Genomic DNA, 25,772 nt, shown 5'->3' with positions numbered 1-25,772 from the left:
CAAGAGCAGAGGCATGGAGAGGAGAAATGTCAGAGTTGGGGGAAGGGGCAATTGGATTGTCAGCTTACCTTTTTGCCACCGAAATAATAGGCAAGGGGATTGAAGGGGAGGTAGGCAGGAGGGGAGGTTGGGGTTAAATCTTGGAATGGCTTAAAATATGCCACACTGTAAGTGTTGGACTTTGTCCTGTGTATGCCGAAGTGGCGAATCATATGATGAAAAGTGTTTTATTAGATGGATTACTGTGGTAGCTCTGTTCAGGATGGATTTGAGGTGGGCAGATTGTTTATGAGTTTGCTACCGCAGTATAGGCAAGGATTGGTGAGGGCCTGAATCATAACAATGCTGGAAGGGATGGAGAAGAGGCATACATTAGAGAAACATGGGTCACCTGAGACCCAGAGAAGTTGTGACTTGCCAGCCACACAGTCAACAGACAAGTGGTCAGAGCCCTTGCCTGCTAGCCTTGAGCGAGTCCCACTAAGTCCCCTGCACCTGATGCAGTGTGGGGAAGGTGCAGTCCCAGACTAGAGGTAATAACTCTCAAGGGGGGCGGGGAGAACACTGTCTCCATCTTCCTATGGTAGCAACTTAGCCTTGTTTTAAACTACACTGATTCATAGTCAATTTGGATGAATAGCTCAAAGTTCTGATGATGTTGTTTGAAAAATACTTTTGAAAGCTTAACTTGCTATGCTAATAATCATTATAAGCACAGGTGAATAAAGAACCCTCGATTTAGAGTGTTTTGCCAGCTGAGGAAGACGTTATGTGTACGTTTGATAGAGTTGAAGCTATAGTTAGTGTTTTATATTTACAACTGTATGAGCTTCTCATTCCGTGGTATCATTCATAGCTATCAATATACTCTTTCCACTGGTTAATACAAATAGGCAGAATCTCACTTATTTTGCTGGGAACAAGTCTTTGGAATTCTGTTGAGGGACATTCTATCTACTTGTATATTTGCCATTGTATAAATTACAGTTACTCTGAGACTAAAAATTTCACTTCCACTCATATTTCTCAGACATGTTTTTGGTCTTAACACTTTTATTGTCTGCCCTCATTTTCTTCTTTTGCTCCCAGGAACTGCTATCCTGTCCCCTTGAAGATTGCCCCACCTTGGACCCAGTGTCAGCCTATTGGCAGGCTTTTAGTAGTGTTTAGCCCATTAGTAGCTGAGATTTAGAAAGAGTTCTCTTCTCTGTCCAGAGGGGGGCAGTTCCTGAAGGCTAACAAACATTTATGGTCTATTACATTCTACTTTCATTCAACAGATATTGATTTAGCACCTTCTGTATGCCAGATTTTGTTCAGTTTGGTTCCTTCCTTCCTTCCTTCCTTCCTTTCCCTCCCCTTTCCTTTTTTTTTTTTTTTTTAGCTAGATTTATGTGGTGGGCATGGGGACTATCTCATACCAAACTCAGCTGGCCAAATCACTCTGAAATGCCTTGCCAGCCTGATCCCAGGGTTGTATCCTTAGTCTTAGTTTTCCATAATGAACCTTGGGTAGAATAGCCAGTCTATGAGCTAGGTTTTCATTTGGCCCATTTACCTCCTCTACTCTTTTTTTTCTTTTTAATTAATTAATTAATTAATTTTAATTTTTGGCTGCATTGGGTCTTCGTTGCTGTGCGCGGGCTTTCTCTAGTTGCGGTGAGCGGGGGCTACTCTTCGTGGTGGTGCCCGGGCTTCTCATTGTGGTGGCTTCTCTTGTTGAGGAGCACAGGCTCTAGGCATGCAGGCTTCAGTAGTTGTGGCACGTGGGCTCAGTAGTTATGGCGCACAGGCTTAGTTGCTCTGCGACATGTGATATCTTCCCAGACCAGGGCTCAAACCCGTGTCCCCTGCCTTGGCACGCAGATTCTTAACCACTGCGCCACCAGGGAAGTCCCCTCCTTTACTCTTTATAGCAAGAATCAAACTAGAGTTTTGTACTATAGAAATTGTCACTGGTTTCAGAGTTCTTCGCTTCTGGTTCACCCAGGCATTATGATTTGGTGCTAACCTTTGTTTCCACATTCATGCTTCGCCTTTTGGTGTAACTAGAAAATTGGCTCCAAAAGGTGACAATTTTGCAAAAACATGTCTTTTTTTTTTTTTTTTTTTTTAAACTAGGGGAAAGTTCAGCTCCTTTTTCAATTTAACTAATTTTTAAATTCATATAATTTTATTTTCTTTACAAGTTTTAAAATAACCTTATACTTTATTTCTTTAACATGTTTAAATATTAGATATTTTAGCATTTTAGGATTAGAAAGGATGTTAAAGTTTTCTAGCCCAGTGGCTAGATGACCTTTAAGCTTTTTGACTATATAATCCAAGGTTAGAAATACATTTTCTATTGTGACAGAGATGTAGTGGGCAGAATTCTAAAAATGGCCTTCCCTGATTTCCCACCTTAATCTCCAGGACTTTGAATTTGATGAGATACTGTGCCCATGGTTATGTTATATTACATGGTAAATGAGATTTTGCAGATGTAATTGAAGGTTACTAATCACTGGAATTCAAGTTAGACAAAAGGGAAATTATCCAGGTGGACCTATTCTAATCATATGAGAATTCAAAAACAGACTTTTCTCTGGCTTGCAACAGAATTGGAAGGCAGAGAGATTTGAAGGACAGGAGGGACTTGGTGTGTTGTTGCTGGCTTGAGGATGGATGGGGCCATGTGAGAAGGAATGCGGGAGGCCTTGAGGAGCTGAGAGAGAGGCTCTGGGCTGACAGCCACCAAGGAAACAGGGAACTCAGACCTATAGCTGCAGGGAACGGAATTCTGCCAATAACCTGAATGAGCCTGGAAGCGAATTCTTCCCAGATGAGAACCCAGCCTGGCTGGCACCTTGATTATGGCCTTGAGAGACCCTAAGCAAAGAACCCGGCCAACCCCACTTGGACTTCTGACCTGTGAACTCATAAATAAGTGTTTTTAAGCCTCTAAGTTTGTAGTTAATTTTTACATGGCAGTAGAAAATGCAGGACTGTTTTGCCATAGTCTATACTGCTATATGAAGAAATTCTATGGAAGAAATGAAAATCTTATAAGTGAAAAAAATCAGAATAAAAAATATAGGTACAACCTGATAATAGTCATGTAAAAATTCACATGGGAAAAGACCAGCGGGGGAGATACAAAGATGATCATAGTTATCGATTATGAAATTTTTATTTTCCTTTTCTTTGTTATGACTTTAATTTTTATAATTAAAATATACTTATATTAATATAATTTTAATACACTTATTTATGTAAAACTATGAACTTAATTTTATTTGGGAATTTATTACTGAGAACATGCAAGTTCATAGCCCTGAAAGGCTCTTACCGGCAAGTGTTACACGTGAAAAGCTTCTGAGTGTTTTCCCTTGGCTTAATTATTAAATATATGTAATTAAGATCATTGGTAGAAAGAACCTGTTGGTAATAAACTAAAACCCCTATATTCCTTATCATTCGCCACATCACTAATCTGCTGAGGAAATAGCTTTTGCTGTCTTGTTTTGAGAGAAACGCACAGGCCTGCACAGTTTTGGAAAAGAGATTCCGTGTAGAGGTCAAGACGTGGCCATTGGAAAGGTAGATTTAAATTGCTTATTTATGGCTTTTAAAATAAAGATGTGAAAGGCCTTGTTCCGAATATTACTTGTCTTCAAGCCACTTGAAGTGATTTAGCCTTAATAAGGAGCTTTATTGCAAGGGGTCGTACAAGTTAAGCTCTACTAATCAGAGCTCTTTCTATGCACAATTGAGGAGATGGGACAGCAGTTTTCCTAATTGCTTAGATCTAATTGCATTCCTGCTGTTGAACTGTTTCGATAGTGTGGGAAAGGGTGAGTCACAAAAGAGGAAGGAACTCCACTTAGCACCCTTGACAAACACTGCTGGGTGTGGTGGTGTGTTTGGGTGTACTCCTAAGACAAATGAAGTGTCTCGTTTTATGCAGTGAGGTGATCATGTAGGGTTTTTGTTGATTCTAACTTATAAGATAAACTTCCTGTGTCTGCTCTTCAGTAGCATTGAAGAGGACCGTAAGTAGGAAAAGAATACTATTGCATCATGAAGATGAAACCCTATCCTATAGTTATTTTTTGTATGAAACTGCTTTATTAAAACTAACATTGTTAACCACAAGGTATACTATTGCTTTTCAGCGTTCCTGGGTGATAACATTGATTCAGTTAAATAGCAATAATTGGGAAAATATGTTGAAAATGATAACATTTCCATTGAAAGTGTGAATACGCATGCTTAAAAATTATAAACCACTTTTAAACGCAAGGCCAACTTTATAAAGAACAGAGTTTTGGAGCTCCTGGAATGCCTCTTTTTTCCAACCTTCATAATTTCAAAACTTAAGTGTTCCAATTGTATACATGTGGGTGACTCTTTCTGCTGGGTTCCCCGGTTCCTTGTTTTGTGCCATCAGACTAGCAGGTTAGGCAGGCCCTGTGGTTCTTTGAGGGGTCACAGAGATGATGAGTAAGGTGTAAGTGCCAAGGTTTAGTATAGGACAGACCTTGGGGATGCGGAAATCAGGGTGCTGTTTCTGCTGTTAAGTGCAATTCCTGCTGGACTGGAGGTGAGAGTAAAACAGCAGGTGCTTGCCTCATGTTTTGGCTCATTGCCTGCCCCTTAGAGTGAGTCCTTCCTTAAATTTGGTGCCATAAGCACTTCACTCCCCTTACCCTGGTCCCAGCCCTGCTCACTGGTGCATCACTGGGTTAGCAGGTTATCCCATTTTCTTTTCTTTTCTCTGAAGGAGAAACTATTATTTTTTCACCCAGAGAATCCAGAAAGTGTCTTTAAATTGGTTCTTGTATATATGACTTCACTTGGCCAGAGCTATCACAGATTTGTACATGAATGTAAGTTAGAGAATATTTAGTTTATGCATCTGAAGCAGTTTGGTTTGTATATAGCATTTTATGAACATAAGTATTGTGAAAACAGTTTAGATCAATAAATAAATATTTCATGACCATGACTGCTAGGTTTTCAATATGCCCAGGGAATGTTCTGATTTGTTGTTTTCTTCCTTCTTTTATTGAGACTTTCTACTCCTGTACTTTATTACGGAGGTTTTCTAGGCGTGTTTCACATTTGTAATCGGTGCTAGAGTCAGAGGTGGAATTGGGAGTTATATTGCCATTGCCTTGAAACGGGAAGAGAGGAGGATTGGACATGAACTGTAGTTTTGAGACAGAGTTTTATATTTGGAGGTTGGGAGAGAAACACCACCATTTCTTTTATTTCTATTATTTATGTTTTTATTTGTTATAAAAATATAAATAATAGACCAATCTGGGGTTTATATATGTACCACACCAAATCCTAGAGCCAGTACTGTTAGTTTAGTTGAACTTCTGACAATTAACGTCTTTCCTATTGACTTCAAAAATCTGGTAATATTTTTGGTTAAATTAGCAGGAATCTAAGTATTGTCAATGAAGTTTTGAATTTTTAATATGTAAACTGTTAAGAATTTGGTATACATCTTACATGTCCGTAAGTAAAGTTTGCATTTTAGAATCATTTGAACGGCCTTTTAAAGTAAAATTAGGTTATATTGGCAAGAATAAGATCAAGTTGTCTTTACCTTAATTCATTCCTCTGTAGCAGTGGTTCGCAACTACAAGTGATTTTTGTTCCCTGAGAGACATTTGGCAATATCTGGAGACCTTTTTGTTATTACAACTTGGGGGTGTACTACTGGCATCTAGTGGGTAGATGCCAGGGGTGCTGCTAAACATCCTGCAATGCATAGGACACACCCTCCACAACAAAGAGACTTACCTGGTGCAAAATTTGAATAGTGCCAAGATTGAGAAACCAGGCTTTATAGGATTTATAACAAAGTATAGTTTTTTATCATCCTTTATATTTTTCGTTCCCCTCACCCCCACGTCTTAGATGTACCAGCATTTTGAAATAGTGCTCTTGTCATGATATGTGGTAGATTGATTACAGAATGGCCCCATTCTCTACCCTTCCCTGTATCCATAGTCTTTGCAATGTGACTCTTCCTATTTCCCTGCTTCTTGAATATAGGTTGTACGTGTGCCCTGCTTTGGACAATAGAATATGTTGGAAATGATGTTGAGCCTAGGTCTCAAAAGGTCTTTCATGCTTCTGTTCTGTCTTGTGAACAAGCCCACACTTGCCTGGCTAGACTGCTGGTTACCAGTTGCTCCTATTGTCCCAACAGACATCTAGCCAATCACCAGACGTGGGAAAGAGGCCATTCTAGACCAGTCAGCCTCCAACCAGCTGGGCCATTTGACTGTAGACACACGCATAGCCGAGATTACTCAGTCTCACCCAGCACAGCAGAACTGCCCAGTTGACATGTAGACTCCTGAGCAATAATACGTGGTAGCTATTTTAAATCTCTGTGTTTGGTGACAATAGAAAACAGCAACAGAAAACTGATACATTGTGATATAGTAAGCTTTTTGGAGGGAATGGAGTCTGCTTTTTCCTCTAATTACTAATAATTCTAGGCAGATGTCTTGTTAAAAAGCCTTGCGATGGGATTGTATTTGCTGCCTTCATAATTCAAAGACAGGGAGGCCATGAAGATTGGAGTGAAGTGAGCAAAGGGGAGAAAGTGGAAGGAAATTTTATCAGTGATCTCTTGGGGGTCCGGATCATATATTAGTAAGGATTTTGGATTGTGTTTGGATCCCAATCTAAAGAGTCCAGTAGGCCAGTTTTTTGTTTGTTTGTTTGCCTTTTACAGAACATCCCACGGTTTGGGTTTGCTTGACTTCTTCCTAATTATTACTTTCAGGTTAAATATTTATGGCAAGAATACTAACTACTAGAGGGTTTTAAGCAAAGGAGTGACATGATCTGACTTATGTTTTAAAAAATATTCTGACTGCTGTGTGAAGAGTAGACTGTAGCTTACAAGTAGACAAGGGGGACAAGGGTAGAAGTGGGGAGGCCAATTAGTAGATTAATTTAGTAGTCCAGGATGCAGAAACTAAAACAAAAACAAAAACAACCCCCCCCAAAACAGAACCATAATAGTTCTTCTTATTGCCATTAATTAATATAAATTAATTTTATTGTAGACCATTTAAAAACTTTCTTCTGCATTTTCCATATACTCTCGCTTGAGAAAAAATGAAATGTTTAAAAATTGGCCTTTTAAAATAATAAACTCATGGATCTATTTAAAAACTCATCTTTCCCCCAAAACATAAAGGATAACTCCAGGAGAAAGGTGAACAGGGAATAACAAATTACAAAATGTGTGAGGCTGTGTTATATCTATATTACTGGAAAATCTAAGCAAATTATTTATTTGTAGGCGTGAACCTCTGAATGTGGCTTGGTTTCTGTTTAAGTACTGTGGCTGATCTTGTTCTTTTTTAAAAAATTTCTTACATTTTAAGTAAAAGGCTGTGGTTGAAGTACAAAAGATATTCTTTTAAAAATAACTAACCATCTTATATTTTAAAAAAATTATATTGTATACATACATATAAGTAAGTAGATTTAGCAAGTGTTTTTAAATATAGAAAAAATACTGTGCAAATTTAAAACTGAATAAAACTTATTAGAAAGAATGTAACATAAAGTTTAAGATTTTGACCTCAAGAAAATGCAGTTATTTTTCTCTTTAATGTATATACTTTATATAAGACTTTGGATGAAATGTTCTGCTCTTCTTAATTTGTTCACAATATGGAAGTGGTTCCCAAATAGGGTCCTGCTACACTCAAAAGGGACAGAAAATCTTCCAAGACACTCTCACACTCTGAGCCCTGATAGCCACCTATTCAAATTCGTCTGTCAGCTCAGAACAGTAATGATTTTAAAGCACCACAGCTGTTCTGGAACTCAGATCTGCTCATCATTAAACATCCTTGAAACTCAGAAAAATAAGGTAATGGATATGAGCCACCCTCATACCTCTCACAATGCCTGAGAGTATCACTAGACAGCATTTGAGAACCAGTGAACTGAAACTCATATTACACACAGTGCCTAGCCCTGCCTTTAGCAAAGTCATGAGCTCTGTCACCATCAGCCAAGAGGTTATAAGCATAAGCATTTATTAATTCCAATTAGAATAATCACTGCAATACAGATAACTACAGTCCTCTGTTAAGATGATAATAAAGATATTGAATTTTAACTAAGCTCCATAATTTCTCAAATACAAAGTATTATTTGAAAGCTGTTGAATATGCCATTTTATTAAAATCAATACAAAATATCTTAATTCCAATTGTATAGTGAAATATAGTTGTTAGAATAGTTTGCTATAATTTGACTATAAAATAATACTTAAAGCATACTAATTAATTTGAAAACTACTTATTCATGCCAAATTCAAATTATTCTTCATATACAGCTACTTAACTGATGTAAAATATGTGAAAAATTCAAAATTGCTTTTAAGAGTTATTAAATATTTCCAAAACATGAAAACTATAATTAAACTAATTAACCAATTTAGAAATCTGCCAGTTAACTTCCAAACCCCAAATGGAGGGTATGTCCCATAAAGGTATCTTCCAGTACAATATTAATATTATAATCCCCAACATTAAATTCTAAAATCAATTCAAAGTACTCAAAATAACAAAACTAGCAAAACTGAAACGTTTGTTATTCATTCCTTTTTAAAACTTTTCTCTGATTATAGAAAATTGTAAATCTTTAGAAATTATCATTTAGATTGTGAAAAATCTCCATATTTACATATATGTGACATGTCAAGATATCCAAGATACATTATGTGAAAAAAGCAAGTTGGAGGACAGCCTATTAGTAAAATCCTAGTTTGGTTAGTGGAGCTTTTTTATTTTAGTTGGAAATTTTATTTTAGTTGGAAAAGTATACACCAAATTCTTCATTAAACTCTTAAAAATAGTTTCCTGTGTTTAAGGGGTACAGGAATGTGGGGTTCTCAAAGATATTCCTGGACCATACTTTAAGGAATGGGTTTAGATTTAGAGTGGTGTCATTCTGCATGTTGAATAAACACATGCACCAGGTCATTTTGGTGCAGATCGCTTGCCTGCTACATTCTGGCTGAGCTGCCCTGTGGAGTATTTTACGTGACAGAGGACAAAGGAAGAATACAGCCAGTAAAGGGACGCTACCTTCAAAGAGAAACTCCTCTTCTTTGTTTATTTCAGGACTTCTTTGAAGAAAGTGTCTGGAATTAAAAAGACTTGAAAACCACCATCTGAGATAGCTGTCCATATCAAGTAGAAGTTCTAGGACAGTTTGAGGGTATTCAGTAAATTGAATGTCACTACCTTAATGTATATTTGGAGTTTTTAGTTTCTGAGAACATTTTCTCAATTATTTTCATTTTAGCCAGTTTAATCTGAGCAGGACAGATGAAACGTGTATTAGAAATGAAAATATTTCTACTATGACGAAGTATTTCAAATAATTTATAAATAGGTTGCCAATATAAATTTATCTGCTCTGTGGACAATACAGTTCAGAAAAAATATCTATTTAAAATGGAACCAATCAGTTTTGTAGTGCTTCATATTATTTCTATGTGATGCGATGTCAAATAATTTTAAAGTAACCTATTTGTTTTGATTATGTGCATTTTCTAATTGTTGTACAATCGTTGTTTATGTAATAAAGTGAGGAAAAAACTTTATGGGTATTGCTCTTTGTTAAATAATATTTTTACGATTTTTAGAAGCATAAATATTAATTTTCCTTTTATAGGTTACTCCCCCCACCCAAAATGCCAGGAAAGAGGAGGGAGACTTTTCCTTTTTATATTCCCTTCTCTATACTGTTGGCTCTTTCTAAAAACCACGGGTATGTATTCAATGCATAATCTAAAAAGTACAATTCAGTCCTTAAGCAAAAGCTGCCTGTTTTCCTAACCTTCTTATACCTTAACCACAGCCTTATGCTTAAAATGAAGGAAATTTGGAGTTTAAGGTGGAAGCAAAGGAAGCATGTCTATGGCTGATAGTGAGAGTGGAAGATATGGATGGACTAGAATTGAACAACGTATGTGGCCAAGCATTGGTGGGCAGCTCCTCTCAGTATTCTTCTTGAGGTTCCTGGAACAGAATTGACGCCAGGGCCACCCCTAGCTCCAGACTTTGTAGGGCTCAGCTCAACTGTGGTTTTCTGTGAGATTTTTCTTGCAGCTCTTTGAATATCTTTATGATAAATCCCATTTTTCTTAAGGCAACTGAATGGGTGTTTTATTTCTTGCAAGTAAAGAAGCTTGAATAGAACAATATTCATTGTAGAAAATTCAGAAAATACAGAAAATATAAAGAATTCAAGTCTTCTTTAATCCCACATTCTGTAGCTGTTAACTCTTTGGTTATTTCCTTCCATTATTTTTCTGAATGTTTATTTCTTAAAATTGTGACCTTACAACCTAGATTAATGTTTGCATGCCTTTTCAATGTACTGAGCTCTGTGATCTTATTTCTAGTTCAGAAGAAAATTAAAGCCAAGGTAAATGAGAATAATTGGGTATATGTACTTTTAAAACCTGCATTTTGGAGAGATTTAGTTTTATTATGAAAAGATCAGCAAAGAGTATGCTTCTAAGCTAATGAGAAAATCAGTGCCGTTTGCAGTTTTTTACACTTTCCTCTGTGTTGCTCATGTATTATATGTCTTGTAAAAGTTTGAATTGAAAGTTTTGTTAGGGAAGACCCAATTTCTTGTTGTCAGGAAATACCTTTTGTCACTTTGATAAATTCATGTTAGGCTTGTTTAAGCAGAAACTCAATCTTGATTGGATTAGAAGAAGCTGAGGAACACTGAAAGTCCATTGAGGTATTAAATGTCATCTTACTACTGTATAATGAGAACTAAGTAGCTGACTAGTGGGCTGGATACCTCCATCCAGTCTATCCCTATAGGGAAGCAAGTTTATCAGAAGCTTGTCTGGTAAAGGTAGCATCAGAAGAGTGGGAATGAGTCATACCATTCACATGTTTAAAGCTACTGTATTTTGATGACTTGGTATCCCTGTCATCTTCCTTGGATTGTTCCTGCGTGGTCAGTACCTGAATTCCTGAAAACCTTCCCTCTTAATGCACCTCTGCTCTCATTCCAGTATGTTCATAGGTACTTCAGTTGTGCTTCTGCTCTTCGTTTCTATTTTTTGGTTAAATGATAACATAGGAAATGTTTAGATTTTCTATACATCATAATGCAACTTGTGGGGACAAAATAACAATTGCTATTTTGGAGTCATAGAATTTGCTAAAATCATCAAATAAAGACAAAAATCTATCTAATACATCTATCAAATGAATTTATCAAATAGTCTATCAAATAAGATTTGAGTCTAGGAGATGTGTTGCAAACCTTGTTGCTTTTTTTGGTTGGAGCTTTCCTTGTTTTCTGGCTTTGGTATAAATGAATAGAGGAAAAGCCATTTGGGGCCAAAATTTACTATATAGTTGGGAATGCTTACTATGTAAGGAAGGAGTTAAATCTATAAAAAGTTCTCACTCTTTAAGGCAATTGGAGGTATGTGTTGGTTTAAAATAGTACAATATGCATACTTGTGAAAGAAGCCATGAAGCACACCTTTTAGCTGGTTATTGCTAGCTCTACTATTTTGCAACCACAGATTCCCTTGAAAAGTAAAACTCTGTAGTACAGTGTAAAGCACTCAGTTTCAGACAAATTTTCAGCTGAATATTTGTTACAAAAGCAAGTCACAGACATTGAGTTTTTAAAAAAATTTAAATCAAATAGTGTTAGAGGACTATCATATGTTTAGGTTTCTGTGCTCTTAAAAATTCTTCTCTTTGAAAGGCACAACATTTTCTTTGAGTGTATGTTAAAGATATTTCTGTGTATTATTGTCTATCAGATTTTATGAATAAACTTTATGAGCAGCTTGCCTGAGAAGTAATACAAAGGAAAATATTCATAATGTTGCTTTATATTTATATGGCCACCTTTGTATGTGAAATAGTCAGGTTTAGAAAGAATTCTTTGATTTCAGTATCTGTTAATTTAAGTTTATTCAGTCACTCAACAGATACTTAAGTGCCTGCTCTATGCGGTCAAGTGGCTAGGTTGTGAGGATACGGAGTGCTACTCCCTGATCTTGAGGAACTTGTAGACAGACAAGTGCGGAGACAGTATTACAGTGCTAACACATTTAAATATAAAGCTACAGCACTGTGTAATAAGCTCTGTGAAGGAGAGGTATACCATAATATACATAATAGTGAAGGTCTGACTTGGTCTGGGAAGTCAGAGAAAGTGTCTCTGCAAAAGCTGAGCTGAGATCTAAAAAAATGAGTTATTGTTAAGTAGCACAGAGGAAGGAAATGCTGTAATCAGGTACCCTGTGAGGGAACCTGGTACTTTTGAAGAACTTCACTATGAAAAGAGATTAGAGGGCTGGGAAAAGAGTATCCAGCTTCAAGATTACACTTCAGAGGTCAGTAGGGACCAGACCGTGAAGAATCTTAGAGGTCATGTTAAGGATTTGGTTTTGAGAGCAACAGGAAGTTATTAAAAGAGTGTAAGTACAGTAAGTTTACATTTTAAAAGTTAATCTCTTTGCATTTGATTGCTGTGTAGTAATTCTTAAGGAGTTATGCTGTGTAACCACAACTCAGCTCCTTGGTGGTGGTGGCGGCAGCAGTAATACTTAACTGCCACTTATTTTACACTTGTTCTGTTAACTCTAATCCTTATGACTAATGAGGTGGTTGATATTAGCTTCTTTTGACAGATGAGGAAACTGAAGCTCCGAAGGAATAAATGATTTGACCAAGGTCGTTAGCAAATAAGTAATCAAGCTGGGAACTCACTGGGAACTTAGTCCCGGATTTTCTGATGCCAAATCCCTGTTGGCTAGTAGGAGCGAGTGCCCTCAACAATAGACCATTGTACTCTTTCTGGCCAAACTGTACGTTCAGACAAGTTCCCAAAGATGTTTTTAATAATGATAAGTTAGTGCTTCTCTGAGATTGAGTGTTTAAACGAATTGAATAATAATAATAAAAAGCTTCTCTTAGTGTCCAGCAGGGGGAGCCAGAAAGACTGATATTTGAATACACTTTGGAATTCTCCAAGTTAGGAATATTCATTCGTAAGCAATTCTATTGAACGTGTATTAAGAATAACCATTTAAATGAAATGTGTGTATTTTGATTTAAAAGTAAATATATATCTAGGTATTGAAAATGAGGAAGGATGTGTAACAAAATATAAAGTTGTTATTATCCCTTAATGATGGTTTTGCTAGGTTGTCTTTGCTGCTTTTGTTTTAAATATGTATTAGTCTTGTATAATTTTTCTACCATGAGTTTCTGTTATATAATAAAAAAAAACTCTTATTTTTTGTTTATATGGGTGAGGTAAGGGCTATTAAATGGTTTATAAAGTGTTTAAAATATTCCTTTAATCTAAAATGTATCACCGATCATTTTAATGCATTATTGATTTGCTTGAGAAATCCTTTTCATATCAGCAAGGTAAATTTAGGCCATCACTTAATCTGAATCTTCAAAATTCTGAATTACTGTAGTCTGAATTTAAGAAAATGTATTCAGTAGAAATAAAAGATGTATTATTTTGGAATCTTGGTTGTCACATTAATAAGAACATCTTAGAGTATAAAAGAAGAAATTCGTTATGAATAATATATTTATTTAATAGGATTCAGACTTAGAACTGAGTTCATGGTATCGGCTTTCTCTCGCATCCATTTTGTAGAATTGGTAAAAAGTATAAAACCAAGGTAACCCTTCTATGGAATGATTATTAAATAATCTGTACCCTTTTTTTTTTGCCAGCATGGTATAGAAAAAAGTTGAAGTTTAGAATTAGATAGTCTTGAATTTGAATTTTTACTGTGTCACTTGGTAGCTATTTAATGTTGGCAAGTCAGTAAATTTTTGACTCAGTAAATTTTTGATTTTCTTGACTCAGAGATTTTCTTGACTCAGAGACCCTCCATCTCTCCAACATACAATGTTGGAGCAGGGATAGGCCATCCACAGTAAACCCTCCTGTTAAGAAAGGGGAAGAATGGAGGCACATAGCAATCACACTACAATTGTCCCTGGCAATTGTAAGAATATTCTTGGGTAAATATAGTGAGGCCTCCTTTTCTTGCCACTGGGGTATGTTCCTTGATTAGGCCCTGGTTTTGGTCCTGTGTGAGGCGCTCTAGTCCGCTGTTTTCCGTGGCTATTGGCTATGCCCTCTGTGAGGTATTTCCTTTAATATACCATGTTCATCCATATTGGAACAGAGTATTGGAGGGTATACCCTTCTTAGCTGGGGAATGAGGTAAGTGTTGAGCAGCTCTCCTGGCCTGCTTCTTGTCTACAGAAATTTGGGGACCCAAAGATGGTCTAGAAGAGTAACAGACCCTTAACTCAGTCTGTGGATTGTTTTGGAAGTTGTCTTTTGTCTTCTTATCTATTTGATTTTAGTCAGATCCATGTGCCATGAGCTAGCTATATCCTCAATTCTTTGAGATATGCATTTTTCTCTAGACATCAATACAATTATCTTGAACTTACCAGGCTTCTGTGGGACCACATCCTTAGTCTCTTCCTGTGGGGAGTTCCTCTCCAAGCCATTTTGTTCCTCTGAAAGGGTTTACTGGGTGAAAGGAAAACATTTGTTTCCTTTACTCACAACTCACTGAATGCTTTTGCACTCCCAAGTATGTGTGGGTTTTCCCACACCAAGCAATTCTCCAATTCTCTGTGGGCACCGACTGGGTGTCCTATAAGGTAACTCAATTCTGACACTACCCAGAATTAGCTCAGACCTTACAGGTTAAGGGCTCAGTCCTGCAAGACTGCCCCTCTCCCACTTTAGATGCCAATCACAAGTCCAATCATTTCACCAAGTTGTCTAATATTTTATACCTAACAGTTTTATTTACCACTACACTATGTGGTTTGCCATTTGAGTTTCCTTGCTGTCTGCCACCTGGCCTCAATGCCTACATCACGTACTTTTATTATTTTTGGTGGTGGTGGTGATGAAAGTAGCACCCTACTTCTGGTACCAATTTTTAAAGTGTTCAGCTTTGTTGTAGTAATTACCTCTGCATTTCAGTGGTTTCTCAAAATAACAAACTTATATTTCCTACTGACTTTATGTTGCAGACTGTGAGTCAGCTCTGTAGAAATAGCCTGTGACTCCCCTCCAGAACCAAGGCTGAAGGAACAACCCTTATATGAAATCTCTTGACAAAGTACTGAAGGAAGAAGGCTGGCCCAAATTCTTGTTGCTGCTTCAAGTTTTTGCTTAGATGTGATGTACATCACATCTGTTCACATTCTATTGGCCAAAACATATGACATGGGCAGTCCCCAAATCAATAACCCAGGGACATCTATTCTTTCCCTATGAGATATGCACAAGTCACACATCTACATGTGGATGTATATATATAATCATCTTGCAAGGACGTAGGGGATTGAATAATCTCAAATAATAATACTGTCTACCACAACTTTCTCACATACTTTTGGATAATGCACAAAAATCAGAGTATATCCTTTTTAAAATTTAAGGTCATATTACCTTAATATATTGTATCAATCAGGATTCTCCAGAGAAGTAGAACTAATAGGAGATATCTATATATTTGTATCTCATAGATATCTATATCTAAGAGAGAGATTTATTTACTTTAAGGAATTGGCTTACATGAGTATGGGGCTGAAAAATCTGAAATGTGTAAGGCAGGATGGCAGGCTAGGAACTCAGGCAGGATTTCTGTGTTACAGTCATGAGGCAGGATTGCTTATTCTCTGGGAATTTTTAGATTTTGCTCTTTAGGTCTTCAAGTAATTGGATGAGGCCTACCCCAAATTATCAAGGGTTATCTCCTTTACTTCAGGTCTGCTGATTTCAGATGTTAATCACATCTACAAAATACCTTCATAGCAACATCTAGACTCCTGTTTGACCAAACAACTGGTCATCATAGCAGAGGCAAGTTGTCATATAAAATTTACCCTCATATGTACATAATGCTATTTTGCAGAGAGTAGAGTATGAATACAGAGAGTACTTTCTAATAGGTCTCGTGGTAAGGCAGCAAACAAATTAGCTTGATCACAACTAATAAACTAGATGTATTTTGGCTGAAGATATTTGAGCATCTAAAACAGGGGTTGGCAAACTGTGGCCCACTGCCTGTTTTTGTTTTTTTGTTTTTTTTATAAATAAAGCTTTATTGTAACACAGCAAATGCTGGGGGTTTTTTTTGTTTGTTTGTTTGTTTTGTATATTATCTGTGGCTGTTTTCATTCTACAGTGGCAGAGTTGAATAGTTACAACAGAGACTGCATAGCTTGCAAGTCCTAAAATACTTACCATCTAGCCCTTTACAGAAAATGTTTGCCAACCCTTAAAGAATACATAGAAATGGTGCTTGCGGTCCTTGCTCTGTTATGGTCCACTCCTAGTTCAGTATTTCCATTCAAGTAGGAATGTATACTTATTAAACATTACAGTAGCAATGTTTTATTGTTGAAAGCCACATATTTTATTAGATTCATAAAATTTAATAATTTCTTAATTGTTTCATTGCACAGCCATTCAGATTTTTTAGATCACATGCTGAGTTCAGTTTTTATGGATAAAATATATATGAATGCTGTTAGTTTTTAGATGAATACTTGTGTATCTTTGGGAATGAAGAGAAAGTATTTTTTCTATAAAATTTGATCAACTTCATATTATTACAATTGCAGAATTCATTGTATGTATCTATTTTCCTTCTTTTAAGATGGTTAAAAAGGTATTTCGGTGCCCAGCTTATCCCCTTTTTTTAGATAATGGGTTAAAAAAAAAAGTAAACTATTATTTTTTAATTTGATTGCTCTTGTATCTGTAAAATTGAGTTAGAGTACAAGATGCATTTGTTCCCCAACCAAATAGTAAATTGCAGCTTTTGTTAGTAGAGAGAGTCTAGGCCCTGGATTCAGACAGTCCTAGGTTTAAATGTAGTGTTTTAAAACAACAGCTATTTTACTTGCTGCCGACTTCATAGGTCAGCAGTTTGGGCTGGGCTCTGCTGCATGGTTTTCCACTGGTCTTGTCTGGGGTTACTCATGTGGCCGCCAAGTCATCTGGTAGCGCCTATAGTGCTGGGTGGTCTAAGTTGGCCACGCCGATGTGTCTGGCACTTTATGCTAGATTGCATGACTGAGTGGCTGGGCTCTTTCTCTCTTAAGCTCTCGCATGCTCTGGGTCACTAACTTGTTTACGCTGTGTCAGCAGCATCCCAAGAGGGGAAGCTGTAAGGTCTCTTGAGACTTAGATTCAAAGTTCTACAGGGTCACTTCTGCCACATTTTATTTGTCAAAATAAGTTACAAGTCCAGCCCAGATTTACGGGATGAGGAAATAAACGCCATCTTTTGATGGGAATCATGGCCAAGTCATGTTGCAAAGGGTGGGCTTACAGGAGGGAAAGGAATTAATAGTAGCTGCACAGTCCAACACTGTAAATTGCTTAGTTTCTTTATGCCCCATTTGGAAAGTAGAAATAACAATATGACTTAGAGAGTTCTTATAGTGTAACAAGTATTGCTTAAAGAATTTTGAAACTGAATATTTTAAATGCTGTGTTTTCTTGTTATATACCTAGATATCATGAGAGTATTCATTCTTTCTCATTATTAATTTGGTCATGTATTTTTAATATGGGAGAGATATATTAAGACTCACTGGAAGGAAATCCTGCTTAAAAAGCTGTGCGGGAAGAGTTATGCATATATGTAGAACTATTATTCATTTCATAATTTAAAAACAGTTAACTTCTAATGTGTTTACAAAAACATATATTTTCTTATAACCCTCTGTTTGTACATATTTTTATATTTCCCGCTTTTAATTTAAAAAATACTAGCTAGTAGTGTAAGATTTATTATTAGTTCAATTCTTGAAGGGTCTTTTGAGTTCTAGCAAACATATTTTTGTTTAGCTAATGTTTCTTTGCAAAGCCAAGAAAAAATAGAAAGCCAAAGAAACAAAAATATCTCTTATTTTTCACTGTGGTCAAACCCCATCAGAGGCTCTTTTTTAAGTGTATCTGTTTTGCTTTTTACTTTATCAAGAATAAACATAGAATGCTTCCTAAATCTGTCCTGTTTTGAGATATATATATATATATATCAAACATTAGCCAAAATGTTTGTTAAAACTCGTCAGAGGTATTACTCTGTTCATTGGTGTATGTAAGGTGGGGTAGGAGGCATAATAGACCCTTCTCTGTTTTTACCTTTATATTGAAAAAATTTCACTCATGACATTTAGGTATTTAAAGAATTCTAATTTGAATACATTTTTTTCTAAAATTTTCTAGGGAAAAAGTTTATATTTATTTCTCCCGAATAACCAATTGCTTAACATTTTAAAGGGAATCTTAAACAAAATCTTATTTATCCAGCCTGAGAGCTCTATTCTTGTATGATATACATTTATAATTTTTTGTGTTTAAGACCTATATATATATTTTAGAATTTAATGCTTCTTCTGGTGAGGAAGGGTGAAATAAGTAATATTATGAAACAAATGATGCTTATTAAAATTGGAGAGGCAATTTCCTGTCTATTTTAAATAACCTCTTTTGGGTCCCTAGACAGTTCTAATAAAGGAGCAAATACCTGCAATAGTTAGGGGTAGACAGTCTGGTATTTATACAACAGACTAGAATAGAATCAAACCGGGTGGTTAGGAAATCTTATCAAAGCAGTGCTGCGTCTTTTTGACTCCAGTTTAAAGTTTTTTTAGATTTCATAGCACCTTCAGTCCTTAAGATGTTAGATTTATTAAGTAATAATAATAGTTATTATTATTGTTGTCTTTTTTGTGCTTGACATTTTTATGTAGAGAAATCCAGTAAAGCAGGATTAAGCCTGTTAACATCTTAATCAGAAAAATGATTGATGGGGTATAATTTTCCCTTTCCTCTCTTTGTTCCATTGAGTCCTGACAACATAGTACTTTCAGATCACACAGTGGAAGGCTTGAGAGGATAAGATGGGGCCTAATTAAATAAGGATAAGGAAAAATCAGAAAGGGAAGAGAGTCCGGGGTCTGGGAAGAAGACAGTGGATGTGCAGCTTTTGTTTTCCTGGTTTATTTTAACATTCTTTTTTTCCTTGTTCTATTATGTAAGCTCTAATTTGCTGTTATATAAGAAAGAAGAGTAAATAATCTTTGGACTAAATGGAACGGGGGAAATATTTCTAACTGTCATCAATCCAGTGAACTGTAGAACAGCTTTTAATTGTGCAGCCTAATCTTCAAGGAATGTTTATGCTTCATGAGCTTTGCTTTCTGCTGTTTGCTCCATTTTCAGATGTGGCAGAGCTCGTCTTGGGTTTAGTAACAGGAATGGTGATAATCGTAGGATACTGTGGAAGCCTGTTGTACTTTGTTTCAATTAGATATGTAGGGGTTTGCCTAAATGTATGGGTTATTTAGCTTTTATTTAGGATTTTTTTCCCCTCGGAGAAGACTTTATTTAGTTGCCTCTATGTTCTTTTTCTTGAAGAGCCTTATCTTGAGGATGTGATTGTGAAATTCTGTTTTTTGGGGTGCTATTTCTCTTTTATGGTGGTTTTTTTAGTGTAGTTCATTGCAAAGTTTGTTTAGGTTTCCAGGTCTGAGGTGGGTGAGGTACATTATGATATTTATTATGTTAAAATAATTGATTAATCTTATAAACATTTCAAGGCAAGTTAAGACTTAGCTGTGTATTGTTCAATATAAATGCTTGGAAGTGAAAAAAAGTAGCACTTTAGGATGAATTATTTTTTTAGACTTGATTCTAAAGTGACCAAAAGAACCTTATGAAGAAGAGTTGCTTTAGTTCCTGAATAAGTCCCTTTTGAAAAATTTTGATGACAAAACTGGGGAATCTCACATTTTAGATCTGGTAGTGCCTGCCCCCCTCCCCCTCCTCATCCCGTGATCCCTCTTACTCATTATTAGTCAGCTAAACTGGCCTTCTTTCAACCATGCCAAACTCACTTCATTGCTTGTTCTCTTCTGAAATGTAAATTCTCTCAGGCTGGCTCTTCCTTTTCACTCAGATCCCATCTTCAATATCGCCTTCTCAGAAGTTTCTGGGTTACCCAACCCAATAGTCTATCCCCAGCATTCCATCACATCTCCTTCCCAATTCTCATCTGATAGTTTTTTTTTTTCCTTAGTTGTTTAACCCTATTTTGTTCCTTTAGAACATCAAATTCCATTAGAAGAGAGACTTTGATATGTTTATGGTCTTGATGGTGGTGGTGGTTTCACTGGAATCGACTTATTCTCAAACTCATTGAGTTGTATACATTAAATATGTACTGCTTTTTACATGTCAATTATACTTTAATAAAGTAGTTTAAAAAGGGAGAGAGACTTTGGCTGTCTTACTCACTTCTATATCCCTAGTGCCATGCATGACATGTCGTAGGTGCTTCATTAAAGTTTGCATATGCAAATGTGGAAATTTTTGTCCTTTTTTTTTTTTTTTTGCTGTAAAGTACATCTAAGTTTATGATGTTTAAATTTTTTAAAGATACTTGCATTTTGACGTCAAAGATTTATTTTCAGATGATTTAAGAAATGAAAATAGCTTAATTAGTGGAAAGGACTGGACAAACAAGTCATAACAATAGGATTCTCTAATCATTCTGCAACTAACTGCAATTGCCTTATACGAAATCCCATAATCTCCTAGTGACTCAATTTCTGCATGTATAATATGAGAAACACTGTTAGCATTTCATATGATGGGGCTGAGGGAGGTAGTAGGGGTAACACCATTCAGGGATTTGTAGACATCATAAAGGAATTTGTCTGTCTCCTACAAGAACAGAAAACTCCTGAAGGATTTTAAGCGAGGTGGGAGAGGGTATTTGGAAGGGAGTGGTGTAGTGGTGGTGGTATGATTAGGTTTTCATTTTGAAAATCACTCTGGCTACAGTGTGGAGAATACAAGGGAAGGGGCTGGAATGAATATAGACAGACTGTTTAGGAGATTAATGCAGTCATCCTGGTAAGGAATGGTGCTAACTTGAAGTAGGGTAATGTCGATGGACCTGGAGATGAGCAGGTGGATTTGAGTAATAATGGGCAGGTAAAGTCATCGGGATTTGGTGAGTCAGGTGTCAAGACTCATTTCTAGGTTTCTGTCTTGTACAACTAGATGGATCATAGTATCATTTACTGTGTTAGCGAAACTTGGAATAGGATCAGATTTCAGGAGGAAGAACATGTTTATAGTTTGGGACATGGAGGCACTTTTAAGACACTGAAGAAGAATTGTCAAGAAGATATTTGAATACATGGGCCTGGAGATAGAGAAGCCTGGGTTGCAAATGTGTATGGGAGTCATATGTGAATAGATTTTTAAATTGATATATCATGAATATGAAGTGCTTCATAAACCATAAACGGCTACAGTTGTGTTTAGTTTCCTAATTTGTGGTGCTATTTCAAACCAGGTGATTTCTCTACTCATCTTTTATTTTTATATTATTTTTTATTTATTTTTTATTTTTAGAATAACAAAAAATATTTTACTAAAACATAAGTTTTTTTTAAATGGCCAGACCTTAATTTGTCTATTTTTAATTTAATATAATTTACGTCATTTTATTTATTTATTTATTTATTTATTTATTTATGGCTGTGTTGGGGCTTCGTTTCTGTGCGAGGGCTTTCTCTAGTTGTGGCGAGTGGGGGCCACTCTTCATCGCGGTGCGCGGGCCTCTCACTGTCGCGGCCTCTCCTGTTGCGGAGCACAAGCTCCAGACGCGCAGGCTCAGTAGTTGTGGCTCACGGGCCTAGTTGCTCCGCGGCATGTGGGATCTTCCCAAACCAGGGCTCAAACCCGTGTCCCCTGCCTTGGCAGGCAGATTCTCAACCACTGCGCCACCAGGGAAGCCCCAAACATAAGATTTACAGAAGTTTCCAGACAAGCCGTACAAAATGGTCACAAGCTTTTTCTTGAAGGGAGGATTCTACACTTGACAACAAAGTCACAGTGTTATTAGTGAGGGTTGTGATGTTTGTTTAATGTTCCCATTTTGGTTCAAACAATCAAGCTTGTCCATCTACAGCATCTAAATAAAGTTAGACTTGGCTAGAGAGCATATTCTAAAGAACTGGCTAGCTGCTTTTAACCACTGCAATTAGATCATCAAAAAAAGGGGGAAAGGAGCCCATAAAATTAAAATAAAACTAACTTCCTCCTCACCAAAAATAAAATAAAGAAAATAAAGAAAAACACCTACCCCCCTGCAGCTAACCCTGACAACTACCTTCATTCACAGTGCTTTCTCCTTAAACCATGATGGGGGAAATGAGTAAAAGCAGAAAGGGACCATTGCTTTTAAATGTTTCGCAACAATCCAGATGATACTTCTAGCCTCTGCTCATGCTTTACAACAGTGAATCAGGACAAGACATATTTGCTAATGGGCATTTAATCATCAAAGGACTGAGGATGTCTAGGCTTTTATTCTGTAATGTTTCTAAAACTGTGTGCATTAAATGCAAACAAAAAAGGAAGAAGTCTTGGCAGAACTGGAGAAGTGATGCACACTTGACGATCGGATTGATTTAAATATTATTCATGGCATATAGCCTAGTCCATGCTCTAGCTGTTACTATGGCTTGGGCTTCATTGGGCTTCCACTGCTTCGCTGCTTCGCTACATCATTTGCTAATGGATCATCTGGATTGGGAGCACTTAACAAAGCCTGGATCTGTGCGGATCTACAGTGCTGGGGACCACTTATCTTTCAAAATATCTAAACATATTCTTCCCAAATTGTCTACATTAGGATGATAAATTTTGGTCATGAAACATACTTTAGAGGCTGCCATTGGGTATTCTTCTGGAAGGAATAGTTCAAGTTTAAAAGTCCCTTCCTCAAAAGGGAAATCCTGAGGCTCAGCAATGACCACATGAAAATAACGGGTGTTACTCTCATCTGGTTCTGCTTTAATGCCGGGAACTGGTTCTGCAAGCAAATGCTGGGTTTCCTTGATAATCCTGAGGGGTAGCCCAGCGATCTTGTCAGATCCAGAGTTCAACCTCTGGTCTTGTCTCCCTACTCATCTTTTAGTAGATAGTTTAGTCATTTTTTTTCTACAAATTTTTTTCTGATTTCCCTCTTTTGAACTACTTCTATACTTTACATGTAATTAATGTGGTATTATAGCAGTGTATTATGATTATGTGCATGTTTGCGTATATATCTGTGTCTTTTTCATATTGTGAGATCAGTTAAAGAAAGTGACTGGGGGCTTCCCTGGTGGCGCAGTGGTTGAGAGTCTGCCTGCCAATGCAGGGCACACGGGTTCGAGCCCTGGTCTGGGAAGATCCCACATGCCGTGGAGCAACTGGGCCCGTGAGCCACAACTACTGAGCCCGCGCGTCTGGAGCCTGTGCTCCGCAACAAGAGAGGCCGTGATAGTGAGAGGCCCGCGCACCGCGATGAAGAGTGGCCCCCGCTTGCCGCAACTAGAGAAAGCCCTCGCATAGAAACGAAGACCCAACACAGCCATAAGAAAGAAAGAAAGGAAGGAAGGAAGGAAGGAAGGAAGGAAGGAAGGAAGGAAGGAAGGAAGGAAGGAGAAAGAAAGAAAGGAAAGAAAGAAAGAGAGAAAGAAAGAGACTGGGTTTTATTCCTGTGAATTGCCTGAGGCCAGGTCTCATGTATGCTTTGTTCCCTATGGTATATCCAGCACCTAACGTGTGGTGTAGTACATATCAAATGATCATGTATATTTGAATGTTGAGTCAAGTATTCATATTCCTTTACACATAGATGCTCAGTAAATTTTTACTGAACAAATATCCCATCTTTTGGCAGTTATTCAGTACTTATTTTATAAATATTATATAAAAGACAAAACTCTTTTGCTGCTTCTCCTTATCTATATTAGGGGTTTTTGATCTTGGGGCTCGTGGACTCCATATTTGTAGAGAGGAGATCAATGAACCCCTTGAAAATAAATGTAAATTTTTCTGATTCTGTGCTTATGTATAATTTTTAAAAGAGGATCCATTGCTTTCATCAGATCTTAATGGGATCTATGACACCAAAATGATGAAGATCTGTGAATTAGGTACTTTTCTTTAGCATGACTTTTCTTGGTTTTAAGCAGTTTTCTATGAAAGTTTTGTGGTAATCCTGTATATTTCTCTTTTGGATAATGTATCCAATATTGCCTTTAGTCTAAAACTGGTCTTCAAATTATATTTGCTGTGGTCTGTTGAGTCCATCCCTTAAATATGTAAGTACTTTATATGAATTTGCGTATATTTTAAAGTCTACTTGTTTATTTGCATCTATAAAGTTCTTCTCAGGAGACCTTCTATCCTAAATATTGCATAAATGAAACAACTGTTGGACTTATTTATGTTTAAAAAATTTTGATTAAACCTTTTATCAGAGAAGAAATTTGAGCTTAATATACAAAATTTTTGCTAATTTTTTTCTGCATGGTGGAATTATAGGTCATTTCTATTTTTATATGTAAAATTAAATATATTACAGATTTTCTACATTGAAGATGAATTACTTTAAAAATTTTTAAAATATCATTTAATTTCTGAAAATGTTACGAATTTGCAGTTGATGCTAATATGAGGGAATCACTGTCAGAACTTTTAAGTGATTTCCTTTATGGTGATCTAGAGTTTAAAGCTATCATCCATTTAGGTCTACCTAGTGAAATAACTGCTTTGTGTTAGAATGTTATATTTATTCTCTAGAAATAGCTGTATTTTGACTTTTACCATAGATGTGTTGGCTTGCTGCATTCTGAGTTTGATGAATATCTTCTTTTCAAACCAGTGCAGTACTGAAGTATAGAAATATATTTATTATAATATGTGGTAAACATTAATGCTTTTTAAAAAAACGTACTGCTTTTTAGAATGCTTTCATTCGATGGCACAGGGCTCATCTTGTAAGTATATGGCTGTGAATGACAATAGCTTCATTTTAATCCAGAGAAGACTGAGTGGAAAGGATATGTACTGCGTTTCCTGCCATATTAATGAATCAGTGAAGGGTCTTGGTAATAAGCATGTAATATAGTTTAAAAGTTTATACATCAGATTTATTGGACCATGTATCAAAAGTGCATGAAGAATACAGAAGTTGAGAGAATGGTTTAGTATAATGAACCCCAATGAACCTATAACTCAGCTTTAACAATTATTAACCTATGGCCAATCTTGTTTCATGTATATCCTCACCCTCTTAATTTTGTTTTTGAAAAGTTTATTAATTGATATGAATCATGCTAATGATATTGTGAGAGATTGCATTTTTGTTTTATTATTTTTACTTTTAATTGTGGTAAAAAAACACACAGTTTACCATCTTAACCATTTTTAAGTGAATCTTTCAGTAGTGTTAAGTATATTCACATTGTTGTGTAAATTATCACCAGAAGGTTTTCATCTTGCAAATCTGAAATGCTATATCCATTAAACAACAACTCCCCTTTTTCCTCTTTCCCCAGACCATGGTAACCACCATTCTACATTTTGTTTCTATGAATCTGACTACTTTGGATACCTCATATAAGTGGAATCATACAGTGTTTATCTTTGGAGGGCTGGGATTTATTTCACTTAGCATAATGTCCTAAAGATTCATCTATGGTGTAGCATATGACAGAATTTCCTTCCTTTTTATGCCTGATTCATATTCCATTGCATGTATATACCGCCTTTTGTTTATCCATTCATCTATCAATGGATATTTGGGC

The 25,772-nt window shown here is 36.4% G+C and overlaps 1 protein-coding gene and 1 pseudogene across 3 annotated transcripts in view; one reads left to right on the top strand and one right to left on the bottom strand.

Annotated features, from left to right (window-relative positions):
* The window catches only part of UACA (uveal autoantigen with coiled-coil domains and ankyrin repeats), an 85,977-nt gene that overhangs the window by 11,464 nt on the left and 48,741 nt on the right, over positions 1 to 25,772 (top strand). The gene's annotated exons all lie outside the window — the stretch shown is intronic.
* On the bottom strand, positions 21,630 to 24,959 carry LOC309655627 (ubiquitin-conjugating enzyme E2 N pseudogene; annotated as a pseudogene). Its single transcript has 2 exons — positions 24,920 to 24,959; positions 21,630 to 23,095 (listed from the first exon to the last, which is right to left on the bottom strand). The product of its transcript is annotated as a ubiquitin-conjugating enzyme E2 N pseudogene (transcript).

The sequence above is a fragment of the Balaenoptera physalus genome (assembly GCF_965194825.1).
Source record: "Balaenoptera physalus genome assembly, chromosome: 2".
Lineage (NCBI taxonomy): Eukaryota > Metazoa > Chordata > Mammalia > Artiodactyla > Balaenopteridae > Balaenoptera > Balaenoptera physalus.
The sequence above is the reverse complement of the archived record's forward strand: the minus strand, read 5'-3'. Positions and strand labels throughout refer to the sequence as shown.